The sequence below is a fragment of the Uranotaenia lowii genome, chromosome 2, assembly GCF_029784155.1.
Source record: "Uranotaenia lowii strain MFRU-FL chromosome 2, ASM2978415v1, whole genome shotgun sequence".
NCBI classification, from domain to species: domain Eukaryota; kingdom Metazoa; phylum Arthropoda; class Insecta; order Diptera; family Culicidae; genus Uranotaenia; species Uranotaenia lowii.
Window position 1 is genome coordinate 135,603,138 of NC_073692.1, and position 27,065 is coordinate 135,630,202.

General features: G+C 41.8%; 1 protein-coding gene across 1 annotated transcript in view; it reads right to left on the reverse strand.

Moving 5' to 3' along the window:
* The window catches only part of LOC129747647 (uncharacterized), a 49,171-nt gene extending 22,916 nt beyond the window's left edge, over window positions 1-26,255 (reverse strand). Inside the window, exon 1 of the mRNA XM_055741947.1 lies at window positions 25,149-26,255. The gene's annotated coding sequence lies outside the window, so the exon portion shown is untranslated. The remainder of the gene's footprint in view (window positions 1-25,148) is intronic.
* Window positions 26,256-27,065: the final 810 nt, after the last annotated feature.

A 27,065-nucleotide genomic window follows, 5' to 3' on the forward strand; every position in this document is an offset into this window, starting at 1 on the left:
AACAAAATAAAAATGCATTACCGAGTAACGTTACAAGTTTACTTATGGAAAAAAAATATGAAAACATATCTTTGGTCAAATAAAAGAGATTTAATTCAACCTTAAAGTAGAGCTGCAGATGCAGAAAGCTAAAATAGCGTTAATTAAGGGCTTTGATTGACCAAAAGTGACCTAGAATGTCATTCAACTTTTGTCGTCTAAGTTTGATTTATGTTCATTTAGGTTGATTAATTGATAATTTTCCTCACTGTTTTGTTATAAAAAGCAGAAAAAATTAATCCGTCAACAAGCTTAAAAAAATGCGCCTGTGAGTATGCAAAAATAAACATACGCCAAGTGTCAATTTCAACGAATAAAAAACCCGAAGGACGTTATTTATTTTAAATCTGATTAAAAGCAATCAAAACCATTGAATAACACAAACTGTCGAACTGGAGCTCAATTATTTACATCAACAATCAGATCCGAGAGCCAACCTTTAATCCGGATTACAATTAGAACCCAGTTCCGGTGTCCAAATTCCGAACCAAGCGAATAATTTCAAGGCCTAGAAGAGTGCTTCGAAAGACTGATTCAAAAACCGCAGCTTCGCCTTCTCACCGTAATCGAATGTCCTGTGTCCGGCAGTGACATTCACAAAAATTTCCTACATCTGATCTGGGTCAATTTCGAAGCCGAGCTGAAGCCAGGAAGGAAGGTGACTGAACCGCAACAACCACAACATACATTTAAATACCGAAAAAAAAAACTCACGGCGGGAACCCCTCTCCTCTTGGCAGCAGAAATTCTATGCAAATTAACGACCCCAGCGCACAATTCCGAGAGATTAACCAGGAAAAAAAACATCCGAACGGATGCGTTTCCCAACGAGAAAAAAAAACAGTAACAAAAATATTTCCAACGAATTGTTCCCGAAACTTGAAACCGCTAGGCCTCCGGTTGTCAAAACATGTTCAAACGGTGATGATGATTCCCAAACTCCCCATTCATGTTCTCTAGCTCTCTAGCGAAAGGTTGTGAATGGGGCAGATCAGCTTTAGGGGTCACGAATGTGCGGGGAAAAGAATGTGATCCCAACTAGTCCGGGAGGAAACATCTATTTACCCGAAATTTCTTTGCTTCTTACTCGGACCTTGGCTTAAGTCTTTTTTTACGAGCGAGATCGCACCATCAACTAGCTTCAAATCGTCTCGAAAGGCCGGACGCATTCTTCCCGTCCCGGCCAGCCAGCCTAACTAAAGCCGGTGTGGGAGATTTATTTCGGCGGGGAGGTCCATTCACTAATGAACTGTGCTCCGAACCGCGGGACCCGCGCGAGGTGTGTTGATTCAGATTTCGTCTAGCTAGTCTAGGCAGCATTCCTTCAAAGGTCGTTTGTAAACGTAGCCAGACGGGTTTTTAATTTCATGAATTGGAAACGCCTGGGTCGCCGCACTACACCTACGTAGGAAGATGACGACGCATGGCGCTGATGCATGTTTTAGTTTATTTTTTTTTTTCTCTCGGGTTTTCTCTTCCATTATTTCTTATTTTGGGGAGATGATCCCAGAAGTTCCCAGGGGACAACCGGGGATATCGTTTCTCGGATAGAATAATGTTACGACAACGCATTCCAATCTAGAAAAAAAAAACACTAAACGCCCGAAAGAATCTGCTGCATTCGTTCTGAGAAACTCGCTTTCTTCTGAGGAGATTTCGGAAATGGACCTCCGAAGGAATGTGGCTCATAAAGAAGCTATTCGAGCTTAGCCGGACCGCCAGATCAGCCAAGTGCTTTTCTCGAAGCTGTCAACGAAAATGTATCTTTGTGTTATGTTTTTTTTTCTGCTCCACGCACGCCAGCAGCAACAAAATCAAACCACAAAGAAGGCAGCATCTTGGGAAGAAAGAAAAATGCGTCACCAAACGCTGTGGATGGGGGCACACACATTAGAGATGGAATGATGCACAACCTCCTAGTCTTATACGAACGGGCAATAATTGAAATCCCGCTCCCCAGACCCCAGACCGGAGAAGGAAGAAAGCACCCCAGAGATCTCATGATGATGAAGTATTTTAATTAATTTTAATGTCGCGTAATGTAGCCCGACACCGGAGCTCTCGACGACAATGGCGCCCGGGCCCAAGCGAGCGACGAACACGCAATTTGTGCGCTGGATTACGTTTTTGGGAACACGACGCACAGCTTCCTCAATTGTTTTGGGCCGCGCCGTGCCGTTCGGTTACCGGAAAACACAGTTACCTAACCTCCAAAAGCTCGGGTGACAGGTTCTGTTTTTGCGTTTTGCTGTGCCACTTTTACTACTACCAGGAGTGTTTCGCAAACCTTCCGGTAGATGTCGCCTTTGTTTAACCAGAAAAAAAATAAACACACTTGGACAAAAATAAGCACCAATGAAAACAAAAACCGTTGCGCTATGACGACTTTTGATAAACTTTAAGCGCACTTATGCTAATTTATGTGGGAAAATTCTTCGCGGTTTTGATGCGATTGTGTGTCCACGGTATAGCAAATCCGCGAAAAATTGTTCCAAACCGTTGTTGGGATCTACATAAGTAATTGAGAAACTTTAGCCGAGCGTGGGGCCCCCATCGGTCGTCGTCGTCTCGGTTCTTGAGTGTTTATGAAATTGCAACTCATTGAATCCGAGGTCATTCGAAACTATTGTTTGGGCTCGCTGGGAAAACTCGCCGACTGGAATGGATAAATTTCCTAGGCGGGGTGAGACGGACACGCTAGTCAAAACTCAAAACAAAGATGGCCGCGGCGCGGTGGAACGCCAAACAACAACTTCAACTGCTTGTTACCCATTCGAGATGAGGATGATGTAAACGCAGTAGACTGGTAAATCACGTTGAAACAAAGCACAGCACCCCACCCAGAGAGAAGCATCACAACAGCCAACTAGATCGACAAAACGAGTCGTTGTTTTGCAGCCCAGCGAAGAGACAATATAAATCGTCTAGGTTAGGCACTACCCTTTGGAGATTTCCCACTATTTAGGGGTAAGGTGGACCCCCACCAAACACAACCCTGACGTCTAGGTAAAAAATTACCGAAGAGACGATGGCTGGCGGAAAACAAATATGATAGATTCAAATTAGTCCACCAGCTTGACGTGTTTGCTGATGCTGCTGCTACGGTTGTTGTGAGATGCTGCCACTAGGTGGTGCCACACTTCCTCTTTAATGATGGCGCCCCCCATTGAGGAGGGTGTTATAACTTGGGTTGGTTGGTTCGAAAACAATGGAATGCTCCACGGATCGATTGGAGAGTTACTTCGACCCTTTCCTCTTTCTCCATAGGTTGTTCCATGGGGAAAAGGTGAGGCGACGAAGGCGATTGTCTAGTGTTGTGATGGCGCAATAATTTGATCTAATTGCTTTCTTCGGAACGATAGATATAAAGATGCAACGGAGACGTTTGATTGTTGTGTCCAATCATGACGAAACCGTTTACTGTGTGAGAGGGAAATCAATTATGATTCGACGAGCTTTTGAAATAGCAGAAAAAAACTGATAATAATTGAGGCATCGTTTAAATTTAATTTTTCTTGAATCAATTTGGCTGCTAAACGTAACACGTGTTGGCTGCAAATTGTTTCAATATGGTTGAACTTAATCGTCCGTACAAATCTATTAAAATTGTAAATCGATGCAGATTGTTACAAAACCGGTCCGAAATCGGACCGATTTCGGTCCTACTTTTGACCGGAATCTTAGCATCAAGTTTGCACGATAAATTGGATTTATCCTGGTCTGTTCGGTTATATTATTCCTCTCCGGTTATATTATTCGGACTCCGGAGTCTTATCTCAATAGGATATACCAAAAAATGTGCTAAAAAGTTTCGAAATTTGTCAAAATCTGTCCGATTTTAAAGACCCCAGCTCGATTGCTTGAAAACAAAACGATATCATTGACACTCTGACAGAGCTTGATGAACAAAACGATATACAATCTGTTGAAACTCACCGTTTTGTTTCGGATCCAGTTGTGGAATTCGGAACTGATCTTCCCGATCTACCGCTTGAAGACTGCTGCCGATTGCAGCAGAACCAAAACATTGCTGATGATTTACATCATCATTTACATTTACATCATCCTCCTTAAACTGTGGTTAACAATAGCACCGCAGTGTTGGCAGATAGAAATGAGTAGACTTATCGGAATACTTATTGAGAAATGAGTACTTTCCCGGTTGACAAATAGCTATCGCTTATGTAATAAGTACTGTTATAGTGACTAGACGATGCCAGGTGTCCTGATTTATCATAATTTGTCCTGATTTTCGAAATCGTCCTGATTTTTCAAAAACTCTCAAATTGTCCTGAGTTTTCAAAATTTGTCATTAAAATGTCTTGAATTATCCTGGCTTTTTTTTTAAAAAAATATCTCAATATTATTGAATTTGTAATTGAACTATGAGATCAGTAATAAAAAAGTAAAACTCGTTTTAACCGATGATAATCTTCGGTTCAGATGATATTTCAATGGTACAGGCCAGCCAAGAAGCTGCTCATGTCTGTTGCATAAATTAAGGCGTTTACAGCACTCGTCTTTCGCCTTTATTCATGCAATCTACGCAGAGTTGCATTTTTTTCTCATGAATTCATAGGTGTCCTGAATAATCCTGGTTTTTTTTTTCTTTGCGTTGTCCTAATTTTTGACAAAACCACCTGACACCCAGCTGGAAGGTCATAATGTTGAGTCAAAATTGACCAGTTTTGTTCGATAAAATTCTTGACCAAAAGCGTTTCAAAGCTCTGATCGATCTCGGAGCTGATTCGCATTATCGGATTTTATCAAAGTATAAAAAAATACAGAAAAAAACTGTTCCAAATCAAGAGAGCGGTCATCAAAAGTCATGTTATATCAATAAAGTGATCTAAACTGAGTCACATTTACATCACTTCTACATGAAACCTCGTTGAAACAAAATGTACCGAAAAAAAAAACTAATTCACCAGATTTTGTTCCTCCAATCTAAGGGAAAAAAAAACGGCGAAAATTTAATCTGGACGTGACCTCTGCCTTGTGTCGTCTCGTCTTCCATTCCAAACTAGAGTAGGAGTTCAAAAACTATTCGAGCTTATGTCAATTTCGATGAGCCAGTGAAAAAAAAAACGGAGGCGAAACACATGGACCGGTACAGAACGGGCACTTCTTTTTCGGTTTCGGATTTTTTATTTTACTTTTACTTTGGGTGCAATAAGGATTCCTAGATTTTTTTGTCCCTGTTTGCTGTTCCTTCGTTTGTTATTCGTTTGCATTTGGGCGCTTCCTGTGTATGAAGCCAGCAGCGTATGTTTGGATTAGTTTTTCGTTCCTGTCTTTTTCTCCTAGCTTAACTACTATTCCGGGGTGCAAAGGACATCCGCTTTTTTATTGGTTGAAGGTTTTTTTTCCTTCAACCGGAGGATTTCCTTTCCAGAGTAAAGAAAAGTTTCGTGTAATGGACAGGGTAACAAATGGGAAAAAAGTTTTGAGCTGCCATTCGTCTCACATGGTACCGGGAGATGTTTTTTTTCTATCTAGGGTGAACTTTTTCCTTTGGGTTTCGATTGAACTGCTTTTTTTTTAAATGGTTCAACTTTTGCCTGGCAGCAGTGCTAATGAGTTGGATATTGATGGGGCGCATTCCAGGTCATTCCGCGACTACGAGATGACGACGATGGTCCCGCGCTTATCTGATTGCTGGAGAGCATCGTCGACGTCCCGGTTTTCTGTCTCGAAACCGGTTGACATCCTGTGCAAATTAGTTCCACCTGTTTGCCTATTTCAGTCAGCCCCTTAGCAGATGGGTCACAATCTGTTTCTCTGGTTGTCGCTTCAAAGTCGCAACGCAACCTCAGAACTCAGCGATGCATAATAAGCTGCTGCTGATCCCGTTTTCCGAAGGGTCTTGTTGTTGGCCTTCACAGCTCTCGTCTCGGCGAAATCGCGCAAATGGCACATTCCGATGAAGGCAGGCAGACGATGACGCGCTACGCGTCAATGGGCAAAGGCACTACTCTCGTAAGTATCGAAGAACCAGTTTCCAGTTTCAAGAGCGTTGCGCTTCGCGGAGTCGATCAGGGCATATGTCGCACGCCAACTATGCCAACGGCAGCATAGAAGCTTGCCGCCTTACAGGGGCAAGAATGATGGAATCAGAGCGAATGTGCTCGAGAGGAAGCTCCGAGTATGTGTGTTTTTTCTGCGTTTTCCTGTCACTTTTCACCAGAATCGTCCGGCCACCATTCGAGAGAACCATTAAACGGAAAACGGGAGGAAGCTGGCAGCGCGAATGATGACAATAAAAATGTGAACCATTTTAAATTGGTACCTCCGCGCCATGCCTCCACGTCCTGTGTTTATCTCATTCGTACTAAACCGGAAAGGGTTATCAACGGTGATCGTCCACAATTAAGAAGACACACGCGTCCCCGTTCTTCATCTCTTGAACAAAGGCGGTGCAGCCTCTGATGCAGCAGCACATTTTATTGATATTTATGACCGTTTTTGTTTATTGCACTTACCGTTTGCGAGTTGTCGCCATCGTCATCGTCTTAAGAACGCAAGAAAAAACTGAACCGGGAACCAACACGTGAATTGTGCGTCAATTTTTTCCGCTTGTTTCAGACCAGTTCAACAATTTAATTAACTCCATTCGCCCTTCCGACATCCGCCGAAAGGGAGTTTCCTGCCTGCCCTGGGTACCGAACTCTGTCAAAAACCCCACACCGGATCCTCGACGACCCCTCGATCGTCGTCGTCGTTCTCTGTTTACCGAGAGTTGAGTTAACATGAAAAAAGCGCAAGCGATGTTGTGGTTCCATCGCAGAGAGACACCGGAGGAAAAATAATAAAATCTCCCTTCACAACATTCACCGCTACCATCAGCAGATCCGTGATGCGTGTTGCGTTGCGTTGCTGTTCTTCACTACCGGAAATAGTGCTCGGATTCAATGAAAATCAACACCCATAACAGCCAACACCCGAAATACATAAACCGACACGCCACCGGCATAATCAAATCATTTTTTTTTCTTTCTTTCTGTTTTGGGTTTAGAAGTGAGATTGAGTTTATGAAAATTTTACCCGATGTTTTTTTTTGTGTTCGATCCGATAGTTTAATATTCCGTCCGCTCTGTACTGCTGTGCGGCATGTTTCGTTCTGTCTCTCTGTTGTTTACATTCCGTTACAGAAGCGGTGTGTTGTGGTGGCTTGAAATGCATCCGAGAACGGAAGTCTGGTTGCTTGTTGTAACCCGGGGACCACAAAGAGCCGTATTGATTGGGACTTCCCTTCTCGTTCGGCCCGTGTACTTATTAACAATTAGTTGCTGCAGCACCAGATATGTTACCGCTTTGTGAGAACAACGGTGTTCTTCCTCTCTCCCAGGGGGACATTGCCCGATTTGTTTGAAGTATCAGTATGTACTCGAACATTGTCGACAACTTGGCAAACCATCGAGTGAAACTCATCAGTCAACGAAAAGGCAACTGTCAATACAAGTAATTGTTTTGATTGCCCTCATTCAGGCGCGTTTGTGATAATGAGAAAGCTCAAATAGCGAGCCTCAATCGTTATCAATCAGTCGTTTGTTTGTTGATTCTAAGTCTATCGATTCACACATGTTTTGTCACCAATTTAATCAATTGGTACAATTTTCCTAGCAGCTAGCAGCGAAAGCACGTTTCTTTCAAATTGACGGACACCGAAAGATAACCGCATTCTGATTGCGTTTTCCAGTTGGGAAGCAAATCGGTTGAATTACCTCCGGTCCCAACAATCGAGCACGTCAAGCAAAAGAACCCCCGGAATCCGATTTTGGCGGGTGGGCAGCCATCAATCCGGGCTCTGTGATTGATTGAAACTGTCACCTTCCCTCCCCCGGGAGGGCTGATTTACGATGCCAATTGAGCGTTAAATTCGGCTAAACTCTTACACTTTACTCAATCCGTCAGCGAAAGCAACTTCAAACAGGACCCGAGTCCTTGTTAAAGAAATTATCCCCCTCTTCAACAGTAAAAGCGACATGTTGCTCAATTTTCCACCTGAGTGGTCCTTCGAACCGGATCGCACCTTAGAGCGACAGACTCTCAAACACAAAGCCATCAACCCTTCGTTATCCTTCTCGTCGATGGACGACGACAAGGACGAGAGATGAACGTCCAGCCCAAAACCAGCTCAACTCGTCATCATCATCCAAATCCGGCAGTGACAGCCCGTTGATAATTGTGTTTACAGGCGTCGGAGCGTTTCATCCAATTTGGGGTTCATCATCTCCAGAGACAGAGAGAGAAAAGAAAAGCAAAAACTCCGCGCTGTCCCGTGACGAATCGACTCTTCGAAGGTGGTCCGTCATCATTCCAAATCCAAAACGATATATTGAGTTGTAAAAATTGGGCTTTTATGACCGGTCCGAGAGATATTAGAATGATTTAATTTTTTTCCCTTTTTCTCCAACCTTAGTTGATCCCCATAAGCCCTAGGAACACAAGTATTTTGGGGAAAGTCCATAAAAAGAAGCCTCGATCCTATTTTGACAGATGGGTGTAAAGAGCAGCGGAAATTGAGACGTTAACAACCTATCGGTGTGGTGAACGAACATAGTTCGCGTGCACCCGCTTATCAGTTCCTCGGGCTAGGCGGCTGATGAACTCGCCCGTTTCCAAAAGATGTGAATGAAATTTGTTTAATTGATATCCGATCGACCGAACATCTCCCGCTGTTCGTGGAGGCAAACCCCGATTTGATTGAGGTGCGATATCTGACGTGTGTTGCGTAAATGCATTCCATTCGGGTCAGTTTTTTGAATGAGTTCGAACGGTTGAATGACAGTTATTAGGAGTCAAGCTGAACTGATCAGTCCAGTTATTTTTCTTCTTCTATCTCGTGGAAGGTGTTTGACAAGATTTTAAAACTGTTAAATGAATGATAAACATTTCCATTCAGGTGTGTTGATTAGGAACAAAAAATTGATTATTGCCTGTATTCAGGCGTTTAAAAATGCCTCTGATACCAACTTATGAAATAGAGCAAAACTTTAGGCGCAAATTGAGACTTTTTTTCAAAACAAAATTTTAAACGTCGGTTCATCATTCTTCAAATGGACGATAAAAGTACCCATTACTCATTCCACAGCTCTTCATAACGCCTTTCATCCACACAGCCCTTAGGTTTTTAGCAGCGATAAGTTCCCGGAAACTTTTGAAAGTAATCCACCAGAAAAAAGATGACGCCGGTACAGCCGAAAGAAATTGATGAATTTATGTGCGCCCCATCAAGGAAAGAGTAATTGCTTCTTCGTCTGTCTGTCTGCTTGATTGTCTCCGAGTATGTGTGGAATATGAATAATTAATTCAGCGTTCATTCGTGTCACCGAAAAAAAAATTCAAAATTTGTAAGTGACTTCGTTCGTCAGTTTCTGTTCTTAAAGTTGAGCGGAGCTGAACTGAACACAGTAGGAAAGTAAGTTTTTCCCATCGTCCTCATCGTCATATCACAAAGCTGACTTCTGGAGCTCGACTCTTACGCGGCGACAAGTTGATGATGGCACCCGGTAAGCATATGGAATTTCAACTAATCGTTCCTGATGTAACTTGGCGCTTCCTCGGGCCTTCTACTTGCCCTCAAAACATTGCTGATACCGAAGACGGCGGAGCTTCTGCGGTTGGTTTGCATAAGCAATTATCATCATCAGCCCCATGTCAGAACGAGCGAGCGAGCGTCTCGATGCCGTTGCAACTCTACAAGTGATGTGAATTTAATTCTCCCGTCGTCCTCCGTGTTTGTGTGTGTATGCATAGCAATTTGCATCAATCAGGCTAAGTGAGACGACTAACAGGATCTAGCTGCTTATGCTTATGCTAAAGGCACTGATTGCGATTATAATACTTCTGTTCTGTCACACAGAACAGCTGCATTTCCGGCAGGGATGCCAGGTGGTTTTTTTTTTTTCAAAAATCAGGACAACATGAAGAAAAAAATCAGAGAGACGACCCAGCCGAAGGCTGAATGTCTCTCAAAAAATGTGAAAAAAATCAGGATTTTTCAGTACACCACAAATTCTGCTTGAATTGCATAAATAAAGGCTAAATACATGCAGACGCCTTAATTTATGCACTGAGGCGAGTAAAATCTTGGCTGGCCTGCAGTTTATATGGAAAAACACCATTTAAAATCAGAACAATTCAGTAAATTTCTAAAAAAAATTCAAAAATCAGGACGAATTAAAACAAATTAAAATATCAGGACGGTTTTCCAAAAAATCAGGACAAAACCTGATTTATCAGTACACCTGGCACCTCTGATTTCCGCTCTAGCGGTGTTCTAGCAGCCATACTTGTAGTCGGTGCTTATGCTAATTGTGATCCGCGTTGCTGCATGCAGCAACTTTGACGAATTGTCGCTCAGCTACTGGATGAAAGAAGAATGATTTCTTCAGCAGAACCCAACAATAAAATACCTTCGAAGCAGAAAATTTCCACCGAAACAAAAGCCTTCAGCGAAGGCGAAGAAAATTTTGAATATCGCAGCAAAATATATTTGAAAAAAAAAACAACAAAGCTTTGAGAATGAATAATTTGCCATCCATTTACATTGTTCAGTTGGGTCATTTGGTTGGCGGCTCGAGTTGTTTGAGATTGTCCATCAGTCAGTTGACGCGTTTTTTTTTTTCGGCGAAGCGTCAAGCTAAGCGGAATGCAACATATATAGGTAGCTGCCTAGTTTGCGTTTTTTTTGCTCTCTATCGCTGGGAACATTACGCGACTCCATTTAGCCCTTGGAACCGGTCATTGGAACTGGGCTCCAGTTTGATTTTATATTTACCGTTTAACACGAGGGGGTCATTACTGCTGAGGGTGCCCAATTTTATGACTTCATTCGGTAAGCTTGGTTGAGATTAAACACTTTTGTTTAAAATTTTATTGTCGAGAAAATTATTTTGTCAGTCACAAAGTACTGTGAAAAATTCACCAATTACGGTGTTATTTTCGGTCCTTCTGAAGTTGAGATGGATAAAATTCTGTTTTAAGAATCGATATTACTAGCATACATTGAAAGATGGCAGGGGCCATTACAAAACCAAAAGGGATGCTTTCGAATTTAAAGTTCTTTGCCTCGATATGTGTAAGACTTAAAATCCTTTAGCCTTAAGATCCTTTAGCCTCAAGATAATACAGCCTCAAGACCGTATAACAACATTATGTAATAGCCTCAAAATACTATAGCCCCAAGACTCTATAGACTTTAGTCTCAAGATCTAAAAGCCTCAAGAAGCCTTAGCTTGAAGATGCTTTAGCCTCAAGATACTATAGCCTCAAGCACTATAACCTCAAACATTAAAGCCTCAACATGCTATAGCTTCAAGACGCTATAGCCTCAAGAGCTGTCGACTTAAAACTTTCCAGTCTCAAGATCTCATAGCCTGAAGACCCTATAGTCTCAAGATCTTATAACCTCAAAATGCAATAGCCTCGAGAAGCCTAACCTGACCTAAAAGTTCCTATGGCTTCAAGATGTTCCTGTTGATACTATAGTATCAAGATGCTATAGCCTCAATATGCTCTAGTCCCAAGATGCTTTAGCGTCAAGGCCCTATAAGACTAAAGGGTCCCAAGATCCTATAATTTGAAAATGCTATAGCCTCGAGATGCCTTGGCCTAAAAGTTCCTGTAGCTTCAAGATGTTCCTAGTGATAAAATAGGATCAAGATGCTATAGCTTCAAGATGCCATAGCCTAAAGATGCTATAGCCTCAAGCTCCTATAACCTCAAAACGCTATAGCCTCAAGAAGCCTTGGCCTAAAAGTTCTTATAGTTTCAAGATGTTCCTGTTGATACTATAGAATCAAGATGCTTTAGCTTCCAAATGCTCTAGTCCCAAGATGCTTGAGTCATGAGATTCTATAGCCTCAAGCTCCTTTAACCTCAAAATGCTACAGACTCAAGAAGCTTTGGCTTTAAAGTTCCTATAGCTTCATAATGTTCCTGATGATACTATAGGATCAAGATGCTATAGCCTCAAGATCGTCTAGTCCCAAGATGCTTTAGCGAAATAATGTTATAGACTCAGGATGCTGTTGCCTCAAGACCCTATTACCTTGAAATGCTAATGCCTCAAGATGCTATAGCCTCAAGATCCTTTAACCTCAAAATGCTAAATCCTCAAGACGCCTTGGCCTAAAAGTTCCTATAGATGTTCTTGATGATACTATAGAATCAAGATGCCTCAAAATGCTCTAGTCCTTGGATGCTCTAGTCCTAAGACGCTCTAGTCCTTAGATGCTCTAGACCTAAAATTCTCTAGTCCTTAGATGCTTTGGTCCTGAAATACTCTCTAGTCCTAAGATGCTGTAGTCCTGAGATGCTCTAGTCCTGAGATGCTCTAGTTCTGAGATGCTCTAGTCCTAAGATGCACTAGTCCCAAGAAGCAATAGCCCTAAGATGCTCCATTCCAAAGATGCTTCAGTCCTAAGATGCTCTAGTCCTGAGATACTCTAGTCCTAAGAAGCTCTAGTCCTAGGATGCTCTAGTCCTAAGATGCTCTAGTCTTAAGATTCTCTAGTCCTAAGATGCTCTAGTCCTAAGATGCTATTGCCTCAAGATGTCTTTACCTAAAAGTCCCTATAGCTTCGACATGTTCCTGATGATACTATAGGATCAAGATGTTATATCCTCAAGATGCTCTAGTCCTAAGATGCTCTAGTCCTAAGAAGTTCTAGTCCTAAGATGCTCAAGTCCTAAGATGCTCTAGTCCTAAGATGCACTAGTCCTAAGATGCTCTAGTCCTAAGATGCTCTAGTCCTAAGATGCTCTAGTCTTGAGATACTCTAGTTCTAAGATGATCAATTCCTGAGATACTCTAGTCCTAAGATGCTCTAGTCCTAAGATTCTCTAGTCCTAAGATGCATTAGTTCTAAGATGCTCTAGTCTTGAGATGCCTTAGTCCTAAGATGCTTTAGTTCTAAGATGCTCTAGTCCTTAGATTCTCTAGTCCTAAGATGCTCTTGTCTTGAGATACTCTAGTTCTAAGATGATCAATTCCTGAGATACTCTAGTTCTAAGATGCTCTAATCCTAAGATGCTCTAGTCCTAAGATGCTCTAGCCCTAAGATGCTCTAGTCCTAAGATGCTCTAGTCCTAAGATGCTCTAGTCCTAAGATGCTCTAGTCCATAGCTGCTCTAGTTCTAAGAGTCTTTAGTCCTAAGATGCTCTACTCCTAAGGTGCTCTAGTTTTAGGATGCTCTAGTCCTAAGATGCTCTACACCTATGGTGCTCTAGTCCTAAGATGCTCTTGTCCTAAGATTCTCTAGTCCTAAGATTCTCTAGCCCTAAGATGCTCTAGTCCTAAGATGCTCTAGTCCTTGGATGCTCTAGTCCTAAGATGCTCTAGTCCTAAGATGCTCTAGTCCTAAGATGCTCTAGTCCTAAGATGCTCTAGTCCTAAGATGCTCTAGTCCTAAGATGCTCTAGTCCTTGGATGCTCTAGTCCTAAGATGCTCTAGTCCTAAGATGCTCTAGTCCTAAGATGCTCTAGTCCTAAGATGCTCTAGTCCTTGGATGCTAAAAGTGAGAGAAACACCCAATTTTTTTCCAGCACATTTCGCAGCCAATCAGCCTAAACTATTTAAACTGCTTGAAACCCTTTCGTCACAATCCACTCCCATGGGGAGAGCGACTCCATTAAGACGCCAAATTTCAACCGAGACAACGTGGCTGATTTCGACAGCCCCGACAGGGCCCATCCTTCACCGGGACGACTAGCTAACAGCATCGTAATTCAACCCGATAGATCCGACTGTTTCCTAGTTCTAGTTGATTGACTAGCTCGTTGACAGGACACGAAAATCGAGCACAGCCCCCAAAAACAAGGCTCGATTTTCCCACGAGAGCTCCGGGAAACCAACCGATGGATGGATGGTGGGACCTGGATTTATTTCCTTCCCGAAGGAACAGCCAAACACGCGCCACAACTTTACACGCCCCATTTATCTTCCTTAGCGAGGAAACCGCAAATTTCTAGTATCTCGTACTAGTTGTAGAAAATGGAAGAAAAAAATGTGCTACTGTCACGTGATGTTTGACGTTCTAGCCGGTTAAAACAAGGAAGTGAAATTTTCACTTTTCCGTGTTTTTTTTTTGTTTCTGGTAAACCCCCGATAAGGCGGAAGGCATTTAATCGTCGCTGAAACAACTGGCGCCTTGCGTTCTTTTTTTTTCACCATTTTCGTTCGTTCGAGCTATTTTCAAACTAAACAAACTGAGTAAACAAGCTGTGCAGGATTTTGCGACTGACGACGATTCGGGGTAATACAATTTCTCCGCGCACCAAATCTTTAAGGATCCGGTAGCATCGGAAATTAGAACCAAACTGCCGTTGCTGTTCGAGAATTTCTGAACCTTTTTCCGGGGCTGACGCTTTCTCGAAGGAAAAACCGCTTCAAGTAAGTGAAAAGCGAACGGCGGCGAAAAAAAAATGCGTGGGATGAACCGAAAAATATGGTGGTGCTGCTGCTGCAAAATGTATAGATACAGTTTATCGGGGCAAAATTGGGTTTCGGTTCCCAAAATTATGATTGAATCGGAAAATAAATCCCATTGTCATCGGATCGGAGTTTCCGGTTTTTTAAACCCGTGTCGTACGAAAAGAAGGTTTTTTTTCGCTCAAACATCCTTCAACGATTTTCGTCCCAGTTTCGTTCTTTGGGAAATCGTCTCGAGGAAAAGGGGTGTGGGCGTCTAAAAAAAGAGTTTATCCGAAGTTGGAACACCATACGATAAAGGGGTGGCTGGGAAGATTGACAAAAGAAGGCGTATGGAATATGATGAAGGTTTAGCTTGTTTGCAAAAAGGGTTAAAGGGAAGAAAATGAGGTTAATTGGGAATCTTTAAAAAATGAACTGTTGGAATCCCGGTTTCAAACTGTTTAGGCGTGTAATTTTCATTTTTGGGGCTGTTAATTTTGGTGTAGTTGTTTATCACCGTTTGAAGAAGCTTATCGTTGCCCTTGTAAAGTTAAGTAGCAAGAATTTAAGTATTAAAAGTTGATATGGCCATTACTAGTTGAAAAGTAGTGGGTGTGAATAATAAGCCAAAAGTGATGCTTTAAAATTCAAATGCTTTAAAAAATTAGTAAAAAATCTCATCATCTAAGATAAAGTTCAGGTTTCAGTCGAGGATAAGTTTCGTTCCAAAAAACATGCATTCAAGCCTTCAGCTTGCAAAAAGAAGAAAAAATAATTTAAACTTTCAAAGTCAACATGACCAAAACAAGTTGGAAGGTGGATGGGTCGTTAAGTAAACCAAAAGGCATGCTTTAAAATTCCAAATGCTTCAAAAAATCGTATAAAATTCCCATAAATAGAGAAACTTCATCCGAGCATCAGTTTTGTACCTGGACAACAAAACTTAAAGTATGAATCCTTTCAGTTCCCAACAACAGTAGAAGAGAGAGCTCATAACTCGTAAGCTCCCGTTTCCTTTGCAGGATGTAAATAACTTTCCGAAACGGCTATTAATCACAATCAACGCTGCCGCTGCTACTAGAAACTAGATTACCTACACTTTCTCTCTCTCTCTGGTTTGCCAGTTCTTAGCACAGCTCGTAAATTCGCCTTTCAGCAGAAATCCAAACAAACCAGACCGGCCAGCAAAAAGCTTTGGTTGGTTATACACTTGAAGCGAAAATCCTTCGTCGGCAAGTTTCTGCTAGAACCTACATCGAGTTTACCTTTTTTCCAAGGGAGGTAAAGCCCAAAAAAGGGTGATTCCATTTCTCATACTTACTGCTGAAAGTGGGGGCTATCGGAAAACAATGTGTTTTGTTTGGTCTTTTACCGATTCAGGTTCTTCTGGGTTAGCTTTTTGCAGCCAAAAAAGCTGCATCAAGTGTAAAATGTAACAGCTCTTTTTGCCGATTTCCTGCTGCATCAATGGTTTCCTTCGAATTTATGGTCTCTAGCTTAACTTCTTGGATTGCACTTTAAAGCTGATGAACACTATTCGAAGAACTTTTTTAACCATTATCTTTTTCCAAAATTTTTCAGTGTATTTATTCTTAAAAAGTTCTTTTTTTTAAGGAAACAACTAATCGATAATTTCCCGTTTAAAGATTTGATCCTGATTGATGAACTCTGACAGGATTTTCAACCAGCATCGGTTCGATCGAGAAAAAAGGGAAGCGAAAGGGATAAAAAAAAATCTGGGAGGAACCCGCACCCAAATGGTTCTCGAAAGAAGGAGGACGCAAACCGATAATTGTGCCACACAAGAAGGTCCTCCAGGACGCTGAAAATGAGAATTATGATGATGCGTTCGGGTTGTTCCGCTGCATTGTTTGAACTATCACGTACCATCATCACCGGATAAGGTGTGAAACAGACAGGAAGTTTCGTCTCTTTTTTTGTTAATTTTTTTTTCGGTGTGTCCCCACGCCCAGAATGTTGTTAATCCGATAAGAGCTGTGATTGTTAATGATGCTGCTAGAAACTTTAGAGGGCTTTAGCATTTTTATTGGCTCCCAATCGATGAAGGAATGAACTTCCCGTTTAATGATAAATGAAGTCTCTTTTTTGTAGGGAAAATGAAAGGCTGCTTCCGGCTTATGATTGTCATACAGTTTTTTTTATTAAAAAAAAAAAAATTATCAATTAAAATTCTTCTTAAAATTAATTAGACTATCCAAAGAAAACTAAAAGCTTCCTCCACATGCCGGATGGCATTACTCAATGACCTGGATTAAGCCAACGCGAGTCGCGATCGGTTTGGCGAATATTTAAATTTTTCGCCAAAAACTACCTTCACCCAAACGAACGAATTCACGGGACAAGGCCGGAGGCGCATTCAATAATAATCGAAAACTCATAACGAGAGACGGATTCCAAACAAAAAAATAATAATTCGAAAGCACCCATCCTCCCAACCATTTTGGAAACGGAATCTTCCGAACAAAACCTCCGGCCCAACGACCGAAGCAAATCGGGTCGAATAAAATTTCACAGAACAATAAATTTGCGCCCTGCATCCGGTGATGGTTTGGATTGGGTTTTTTTTTGGTCCCGCGCTCTTTCTTTTTCTCCAACTATCTCCTACAGACCACGACTACGACGCTAAACTTCCGGAACTGAGAGACTGGGTGCGAAATTTTTCGGGCAGCAGCTTCCCTCTTAACCCGTTCCCAGAGCTGGCTCTGATAAAAACGAAGGTTAGGGCGAATCATAGATCTGTGGATCGGAATTTATAAACCGTTTTTGGAAATTAAACTTCCCCGGTCTGCTCTTTTGTAACAAATTTGGTTCGGGTGAATCCTTTCAAAGGTTTCGTCCCGAAAAAGAGCCTAATCACATTCTATTGTCTCTTTGTCTCTGAGTTTAAGCAGAGCACACATGGCGACCGTTGTACTTTGGGCAAAGTTTTCAAACCGGAATTCATAAATCATAACGCAACGACGGTGGAGGAGCGCCATTATTTTTCGGTCTTGTGTGTGCCGATGAGGCAAGGTTCCCGAAAACGTGTTACAGCTCGCCCGGTTGCGGTTACACATACTTGTAAATAATGGGACAATAATGAGCTATTCTAATCGAAGGACATTAATCACCGAGTCCTGACGCTTTTGTACGGCAAGCTCGTTGACCACAAATTGTGCGATGTAAGTTTCCGTTTTGTCGTCTTACAGAGACGTGATATTCAAACATATATTTTTCGCATAGAAAAGGGAAGCTTCTGAATGGAGCCAAATTTTACAGAAAAAATAACCCCGAACCATGTGAGTCTTAGTTGAGTCACGGTTGAGGAATTCGGAATCATGTAGCCCATTAGTATTAATTACCATCCGAGCATGTTCGAATGGTCCAATCGTCCAACCTCCAGGAAGTCGGAGAACACAGTTCCCTGAGGAGGCTACCGACCACCTAATGCTATACATACATACGCATAGACTCATCTCCGTTTATCCAGTTCATCCATCTGCTGGAGGAATGGCAATTTAGAGCCAGATCCGTTTGCCGGACCGCGGCTAGCTAGAAAACCATTTCGCATTCCTTCTACCGTCTATTTTTCTCTCATTCGGTTTCCCTTATTCTTCTTAGGGAACATAAATCCAAACGATAGAAAAAAAACCCGGTCGGACCCACCGAGAATGACCTTCTAAATCTTCCAAATCTCGGGGCGCATTCGAAAAACACGTACCAACACGTATGCTTTTCGAAGGTTGTAATTATTATCATCATCATCACCACCGTCATTGGCATCATTGTAAGAAGTCTCCTACTTTACGATCATCATCAATAATTGGCTTCCCGTTTGCCCGGGGATGCCGGACCTTCTCTAGGGCGGTAGACTGACCTAGACCAAACAAAAAAAGTGATCGCCGAACGGATTTCGGAATGCCCGTGGTGGCCCCCCGGTTGATGGATTGGAGCTGCCCGCCGTCCTCTTTTGAAGATGGAAGACAAATGGCGGTTCCCGGTTTTACCTTCGGGAATCCACACACTCAGCAGGACAGGAAGTTTCAATTTATAATTTACATTCATACTCCTCCGGTCTGGAAGAGGCCGACCAGCAACCGGCGATTAGATGATGCTGGATTACGGCTGGAAGCTAGACCTAAGATTTAAGAGGAGCACAATTGTCGCTTATTTCGCTCAGCTCGAAATGACAGGGGGACTTCAAGTAACAGATCATCTTCGCGAGCTTCTCCAACTCGGGTGGGGGTTTCAAGAAGCGTTTTTTGGACACAAATACGACGAACGGCGGCAACACAGCTGATGAGGTAGCCGCCTCGATTGAAATGTAGATTGATGATGAGTAACTGGTGCCGTTTGTTTGTGGGGAATGAGTTTCGGGTAGTTGCAACTGAAACCCCCGGCAGATGGAATGGATGCTGCTACCAGATTAATTCCTAGATTGTAGCGGTAAGATGAGCCTAGCCGTGCCGTTTTGTATGGGCGAGTGTGTTGTTTTGTTTTTTTTTTTCTCTCAATTTAAATGATGGGTCGGTTTGATTTGATGACATAAAACCCCGTTGTGCGATCGTTGTTCGTCGCATGTAAGTGGTCGTTGGGTTTTACGGTGTTAGATTGTATAATGGGTCAAATTCGTAAACGGTAGGTATGTTTTGGGTCCAATTGCCCATTGGTTTCGATGAACGGTCAATTTGGGACACTGTGTCAGATAAATGTTGGACAAATTGATCACAGGGAGAATGCGCGCCTCAACGGTGAGAAACTTTCGGCTTTTTTTGGTCTTCTGAAGATCGATCGCAAGACGTTGATAAAGCTTTCAGTTGCGTATCACAATTTGAATAAAAGTTGATCGGTTGGTTAAAAACTGAACAGTTGAATGAATCGGATTTTCACAGTTTTGACGAACCTCAAGGGTGTCATCTTGGACCCCTTCTCTTTATTCCTATTATTTTGGATTTTTGTCACCTTAAGTTGAAATAGTGGATCTTAAGCAGCAGTTTTTGAACATTCAGAATAAACCGTGCACCCATGCTGCTAAAACAGCGATTAAGTAGAGGATCATTAGGTGCAAAAGCCAATTTTGTACGCATACCTTTTGGGTATTCCAATACTCCAGCTATTTTCCTACTGATGATAGATACACTATCTTACAAATTTCCCCATGCACCCATATTGAAGAGGTGTTTTCCATTGAAAATTGTCGAAATCATCAAAAATTGTCAAAATTGTCAAAGTTGACAAAAATGTCGAATTGTCAAAATTGTAAAAATTGACAAAATTGTCAAAATTGTCAAAATTGTCCAAATTGTCAAAATGGTCAAAATTGTCAAAATTGTCAAAATTGTCAAAATTGTCAAAATTGTCAAAATTATCAAAACTATCAAAATTGTCAAAATTATCAAAACTATCAAAATTTTCAAAATTGTCAAAATTGTCAAAATTGTCAAAATTGTCAAAATTGTCGAAATTGTCAAAATTGTCAAAATTGTCAAAATGGTCTGTTCAGTCCGACAAGCGGACTGAGAAATGAGAATAGACGCAAGAGCAACGCATCGAGAGAGCGAAACGGTTGCTCTCACTGAAAGCGAGATGTTTGCGCCTGGAATGTTCTAGGCGGTTCCATCTGGCGCGAGCACGTGCTTGTGTGCTTGCTCGTAAGCCTATTTAAGGGCGCATTCTTTGATGCGCCGTGAGTCAGTCGTAATTAAACCGCCAAACCGTCAATGCGGAAGTGTAAATAGTGATAAGAACGAGAAAATATAAAAATGTAAAGAAAGAGTGTCTTGTGCTTTCTTCCGCTGCTTCGCTCCGTCGCCTTGCTCCCGGGTCCAGCTGCCACAATCGGCTCTTTTCAGAGCCCCATCCAGAAAGAGTTTGGATCTCGGTCAACCAGGCGATCGAGATCTCCCCGAGCCTCGGCCGCCAGGCAGCGTCATGAGGACCTGCCTCCACTGATGGGACAACCATGCGTGGTTGTCTCTTCAGGTCCAATCCCACGAGGGGAGCGGACCATCAGTGGTAGTTTTCCCGAGCGCTCACATTGTCCCGGCCTTGGCCCCCAGGCAAACAGTCTGCGGTCCACTGTTTGGCAACCACCTGGGGTTGTCAAAGCCTTATCCCTGAGGGGGAAAAGGCAAGCAGTGGTAGTTTTGCCAAGGTCCCTCCGTCCTACAGTCCTATGGCTTTTCATGGCCACAACAGGTCAAAATTGTCAAAATTGTCAAAATTGCCAAAATTGTCAAAATTGTCAAAATTGTCAAAATTGTCAAAATTGTCAAAATTGTCAAAATTGTCAAAATTGTCAAAATTGTAAAAATTCTAAAAATTGTCAAAATTGTCAAAATTGTCAAAATTGTCAAAATTGTCAAAATTGTCAAAATTGTCAAAATTGTCAAAATTGTCAAAATTCTCGAAATTGTCAAAATTGTCAAAATTGTCAAAATTGTCAAAATTGTCAAAATTGTCAAAATTGTCAAAATTGTCAAAATTGTCAAAATTGTCAAAATTGTCAAAATTGTCAAAATTGTCAAAATTGCCAAAATTGTCAAAATTGTCAAAATTGTCAAAATTGTCAAAATTGTCAAAATTGTCAAAATTGTCAAAATTGTCAATATTGTCAAAATTGTCAAAATTGTCAAAATTGTCAAAATTGTTAAAATTGTCAAAATTGTCAAAATTGTTAAAATTGTCAAAATTGTCAAAATTGTCATAATTTGTCAAAATTTTCAAAATTGTCCAAATAGTCAAAATTGTCAAAATTGTTAAAATTTTAAATTTGAAATTGTGATTTTTTTATTTTTATAAAGAAATCTGTATCGAATGGGTATAAGAGCCATTTACAAATTCATACGCATGCCGTTTGGATCTTCCAGTGATCCCGCAACATTCCAACTAGTCATAGTAAAACGATCTTATAAAACAGAAATTTTTCCACAGCATAAACTACGTTTTATTGATCATGCAACCTTCAATTGAAAGCTAATTATTCTTCTCCAAACGCGCTCGGGTTGTTTTTGTGCTCATCAACCCCCCTTATTTAAAATGGAAAAGCGTCGTTTTGCAACTCTACGCCTCGCGGATCGCAACGGCAAGGTTAAGTAACCGAAGCAAAGGTTAACGACGGACGCAACAATGAGTGATCGCGCTTTCATAAGGTTAACTTTTAATTGATCGTTTCGACGGAAGGTTGGAGAAAATAGTCAAAATAAGCTTGCTCGCCTTTCTCAAGGCGAGGTTAGCTTATGATTTGTTGAAAATTGTACTAATTATCGTAAATTGTAAGCGCACGGCAGTCTTTTAATACTTTGTAGGTGCTTAGGTTGGGTAGGGTCATTTTCATTCGCCGAGCCCACCCGCACAGTCTCTAGAGACAATTATCATCGTCGAGGCGCCTCCGAGCAGCCAAAAGGTGCGTAATAGCTTCCCTCTTCAAAGTAATTACGAAACAAATTTAACTGCCCGGGCAGACGCTTCATTTAGACAAAATGACTCTAAAAACCCTGGTCGAAAATCACCACAAAGTTTAGATTTGTTTTTAAAAGTCCCTTTGGAACGGAGTCACTTCAAGGGAGATACTAATCCCACCGGATAATCTTGAATCGCTTTGCGATTCCACAGTTTGTTTCCTCAATCAGTAGAACACTTATGCTCCGAGGTAAAAATAGATTTACTGCTTCGTTTCTAGCTTTCCCCCTAAGTTCTTTTCAAGATGTTAAATCATCAATGACGGGAGTCCAGAACGATGAAGTGAGGCAAAACAAAAAAAAACTCCTCTCAGCATCCGAAAGCTGAACGCTGCTGGAAAAAACGAGTCAGAATGGAATTTTTTAATAATTACCTTTGTTTTTTCCCTACTTCAAGAGTTCATTTTCGAACGAATAATTGATCCCCTCCTGTTGGGAGGCTGATCGCACGAGGTTAAATGGTATGAAGCGGTAAGAAGCTTAGAGAAAAGTTGATGATTGAAGAAAATCGATGGCGATCGGGGAGTTTAGAAGCCTATTTTCGAATCTTCAGGTCTAGAGCCTTAGAATTTCCAATATAGCTTACAAACCGAGGAGATATGCCTAAGTCATCATCTGGGGAGCTGGGGGAGAAAACGATCGATGAATAATTGACGACCCCTCCCGAGTGTTGATGATCTTTTGGGCCTTCTTGGGTTTTCGATGGAGATTTCTCCATTTGTTTTAGATCGATGGGCAATTTAGAAATTCCTGGCTGATTGATCCGGCCAACGGACTTCAAGTGGCTCTGATATGCTGCTTGATGTTGGATGTTTTGATTTTTGGAGTGATTCTTTCAATCGTAGTGTAGTCTTGGAGCTAAACATTTGTAAAACACATCAAGCCAACTTTGTAGGTTTTTTCCAACCTACAAAGTAGGTTTGTCTATTTATAGCCGCAAAAACTACACTCACGAATCCAAACAGGAAAACATCCACCGAACAAAATCCTTAGCATGAAAATGGCTTGAAAGAGCTTGTTAACCCATTATTAGGAAGTCTGTTTTGAAGAGAAAGATAAACAAAATAAACTCATACCACAAAAAAGCAGACATTCATCCAATAATCGCCATTCAACACCCTTTTGTGTAAACCCTTCGCGCTAAATAATCCAGCATTAGTTCCCATCGGCTTCGAGAGCATCGACGAAGACGGCCATATGGCCACAGTTCTTCCTGCTACTATCAAAAACGAGAAGCCGCCGATCGCCGCCTTCAGCGATCGATCTTTCTCCGCAAACAAAAGATCCCAAAAAATCCCCAGAAGATGAGAGATCAATTCATTCCTCCTTCTTTCCCCAAAAATTAAAAAAAAAAACAGTGGAGCTGACAGCTGAAGAAAGGGAAAAAAACTTGAGAAGCAACCATCAATTTTTCTTCATTCGGTGCTTTCATCTTTGATCAAGCCCTGTTGCTTCTGCTTCTAGAAGACAAGAAGCAGCAGCCTCAAATCAACGATTCAATTGAGACCTCGTTGCGCCCGGTGTTGTTTGTCTTGTGTCTTCGGAGAGAATTTTTCTTTCGTTAACAGTCAGAAAAGGTCTTTCTTACACGATCAATAAGGTTTGGTTTTTTTTAAGGATTAATAATTTGAATTTTGATCGACTTTCAAGTACCAAATTCCAATACTTTTCTCCCCCAGGAAAAAAAAACCTTTAAGCTAACAACCTTCGCCACTTGAGCGACCCTGCAATTAGACTGCCCTTTCTTCGCCGATCTTCGTCTTCACGCTTCTCAGATCTTTTTTCCTCTTCACCACAAAGTGGATCAGAGACTGACCCCCCAGATCAGCTAGCAGCAGCAGTGCGTCTGCTCAATTTCCTTGGCTCAATTCCAGACACAGGCCATCGCTCAACGTCAACCCATCTACGGGTTCAAATTTTCCACGCTTGGATAAGCGAGCGCGCCCGAGAGAATTCGGCAGCGATGGGTAGCAATGCCCTCAACCGACTCAGGAACGAGCAAGCAATAGCAGACACTCAAGTCAAGAATACCGTTTCGCACCCAATTTAAGCGAGATTGTCCGACCGCTATCAAGCTTTGGCGTGAGCATTCATAGTTTACAGCTATACTAAGCTAGAGGTTCGCATTTTCTAAAATTTAGAACACTTGACTTGGTTCGCGATTACTGGATTTAAGCCGAGGATGAGCTCTGGAGCGTAACATCCGGACCTAGGAGATTAAATAGTTAGAAGAAGACGCTGAGAGCGGAATCCATAAAGCATCAACAGACGGACGCGTGTGCTTCACCTAGAACTGCAACGATGCGTGGAATCGCTCGCTCGATGCTATCAAGGAGAGCTCACAGAACTTCTCTCGTCGTGTGCTTCTAACAAACGACGAATTACGAAGAGGCAAAGAGCACAAGTCGTGGAATCCATCGAACAAAAGTTCTACTCGTTACGTTTGTGAGGTTTGGAATAAATTAAACATAAATTACACAGATGAATAAATTTCTGTGTCTGGGACACTACTATACCTCACTAACTCGAGTGGTTGGGGGAGAAGAATTTTTCGAATAATTATAAGCTACATTCTTGACTGTTTTTCTTTGAATCATCTCATCGGACAGGTACCCCTACTTCAAGGAATTCTCGGAAGGGTGAGGACCTGTGCCGAGTCTGTGATAATCAGTTCTCTTTCTTCTCCAATTCTTTAACACTTTTTATGGTTCCGTTTTTGTTGTCGAAGGTTTGATTACGTATCAAAAATGTGATGTCATTCTTCACGCGAGATGAGCAAGGCGTCTAGGAATGATAATGGTAGCAGAAGGTAGCACAATGATGAATCATTTGCGGAGAAAACATGCCAAAACGAACTTGGCGAAGCATGACTATTTTAGCCGGCGGCGGCTGCCGAGCATAACTTCAAGATGAATCTAGAATGAGTCAGGTCTTGGTTGAACACCTGCTGATCTCCAAGACTTGATTGGTTTTATGAGACCCCTTCCAGGGGTCTGAGTCAAGTTTAGTGACTCGTCACCTCTCAGTTGGATTTCAATTAGTTCGTCTTAGTGTTTATATAATGTTTGTTACAAGCAATTTTTTTTTCTTTTCAAAATTGGACTTTCCAACGAAAAGCCAATCACAATCCCCTTTTCCTTGGGTATCATAACATTGACTCAAAAACCATTTGTAAGGAAATTTTTAACCAAAGAAAAACCCTTCCATTCAAACATTTCGATAACTTACCTTCGTTTCGATGCTGTTCGGTTATTCAAATTTCCAATCAAAGGGAGGAGCAGCAACTCGGAAAAAAATCCAATAAGGTATCCTGTCACGGTTTAGTAAGCGCTTCTGCCGTTCAGTAGCTCACGAAAAAAAAATCTGCGTATTATTCCACGCTTTTCGCCGGCAAATCGACAATCGACAGTCGATCTCGATTGTTCAGACTTCTTCCCTGTATCTCAAGACATCAGTTATAAGCCGATGTTATTCACACAAACTTTTTTCGTTCGAAACTCACTCACTTTCTTCGGTCTTATTGTCGGTTGATGTTTTTCCTTATTTTGGTAGCTTTTTAAAATTTAATCCCAAATAGAAGATGACTTGAGTTGTGTTGTGTTTCGGTGGCGGCTTCTCGCTCAATTTGATTCACCCCCTTCGTTTGTTGTAAATTGGATCGCTGCTTTAAATGATTTTTTCATCACTTCACTCGTTTGGGGTCGATTATTTGCAGCGAATTATCGCTCACTCACTTTCGACTTCGGCGACAGCTTTTTGCATATTTCACTTTGTTTCGATTGCTTTTTTTTTAGTCGCCGACAAAACAATAACAATAAATTTCGCTTCTTTGAGTCGTTGCCACTTATCACGGTCTGATTTTTCCGTTTTCAATAATGCAACAATTCACATAAACAAGAGAGACATTCCTCAGATTGCTCAGCAAAACCAAGAATAGAAACCCACAGTGTTGGTGCAAAACTTTCAGCAACTGATAAGACACTGAACGCCACTTTCCTTGCACATTCATCCACCACGAGTCGAACGTTCTGGTTCTGGTTCAAATTACTTCCAGTCAGCGAAATCAAAATAGCCGCATTATCATCGCGACTAGCTGGACACTTCCACTGAGGAGGACTGACTGCACTTCAACTGTCACAAATCAGAAAAAAAAACACAACAATGCTGACGCTTGTGTCCGCGTCAGCCGCGTTTGCGCTTATTTTCACTGCTGCTGTAAGCACTACAGCACTATCCAACTTATCGGTTGACAACAACCAAGCAGAACTCTGCTCACAAACTTTTAACGTACTCCCCGGTGCACTACTTTTGGAAAACTTCCAATCGCGGAGACGGCTTAACTTGAACTAACTCGCTCGTTTGCTGCGACGCTCCGGCTTGTTCCGGCATCCAGATTTAGCTTAAGCCAGCCCAGAAATTCTCTAGCATCGACGTCCCTCTCCATCGCCATGCTTCGCTTTGCTTCATCGAAGAACGATCGAAGCGTCGCTTCGAACAAAACAGAGAGCGAGAGCCAAAGGTTCTCTCTCTTCAGCTCACGTTCATCGATTTCGCTCTTCGTCGATTTCTCTTTTCCGTTCGTTCGCTTGAACTGAACTGGTGGCGCTTCTCGGTGACATCAACGTCCTCGTTTGCAGTCGCTGGAAGAAGGCGAGGAACTGCACTTGTTCAAGTCTTGTCGGCGATCGTGTCAAGTCGTTGACGAAACACAAACCTATGGAAGACGCAAAAACCCCTCGATCGAAGCGAAGCGAGGAATAGCGAAGAAAAAACAATGTTTAACACATGCTCAAGAATGTTCGGTTGCGGTGGGGCAGAAGTCAGATTAACCTTTGGCTTGGCTGGCTGTTTTTTTTCATCTGTAATTGAGTTCTTTGATTACAAATTTGAGTCGTCGTCTTTGCGAGTGTCGTTTGATTTACTTTAGAATGATCAATGAACGGGTAACCCTCTTTAGATTGGAATTTATTACAGGAATAACAACCGGGGTTATGTCGAGCTAATCACTCTTCTTATCGCGTGTGCTTTGTGTTTTATTACGTCGTTATGTATTTCAAAATTAAAATAGCTTGAACTATTTGTTGGATTCCTGGAAGGGATCCATTACAGTTATTTTGCGCGATACAGAAAGATTAAAAACATGCG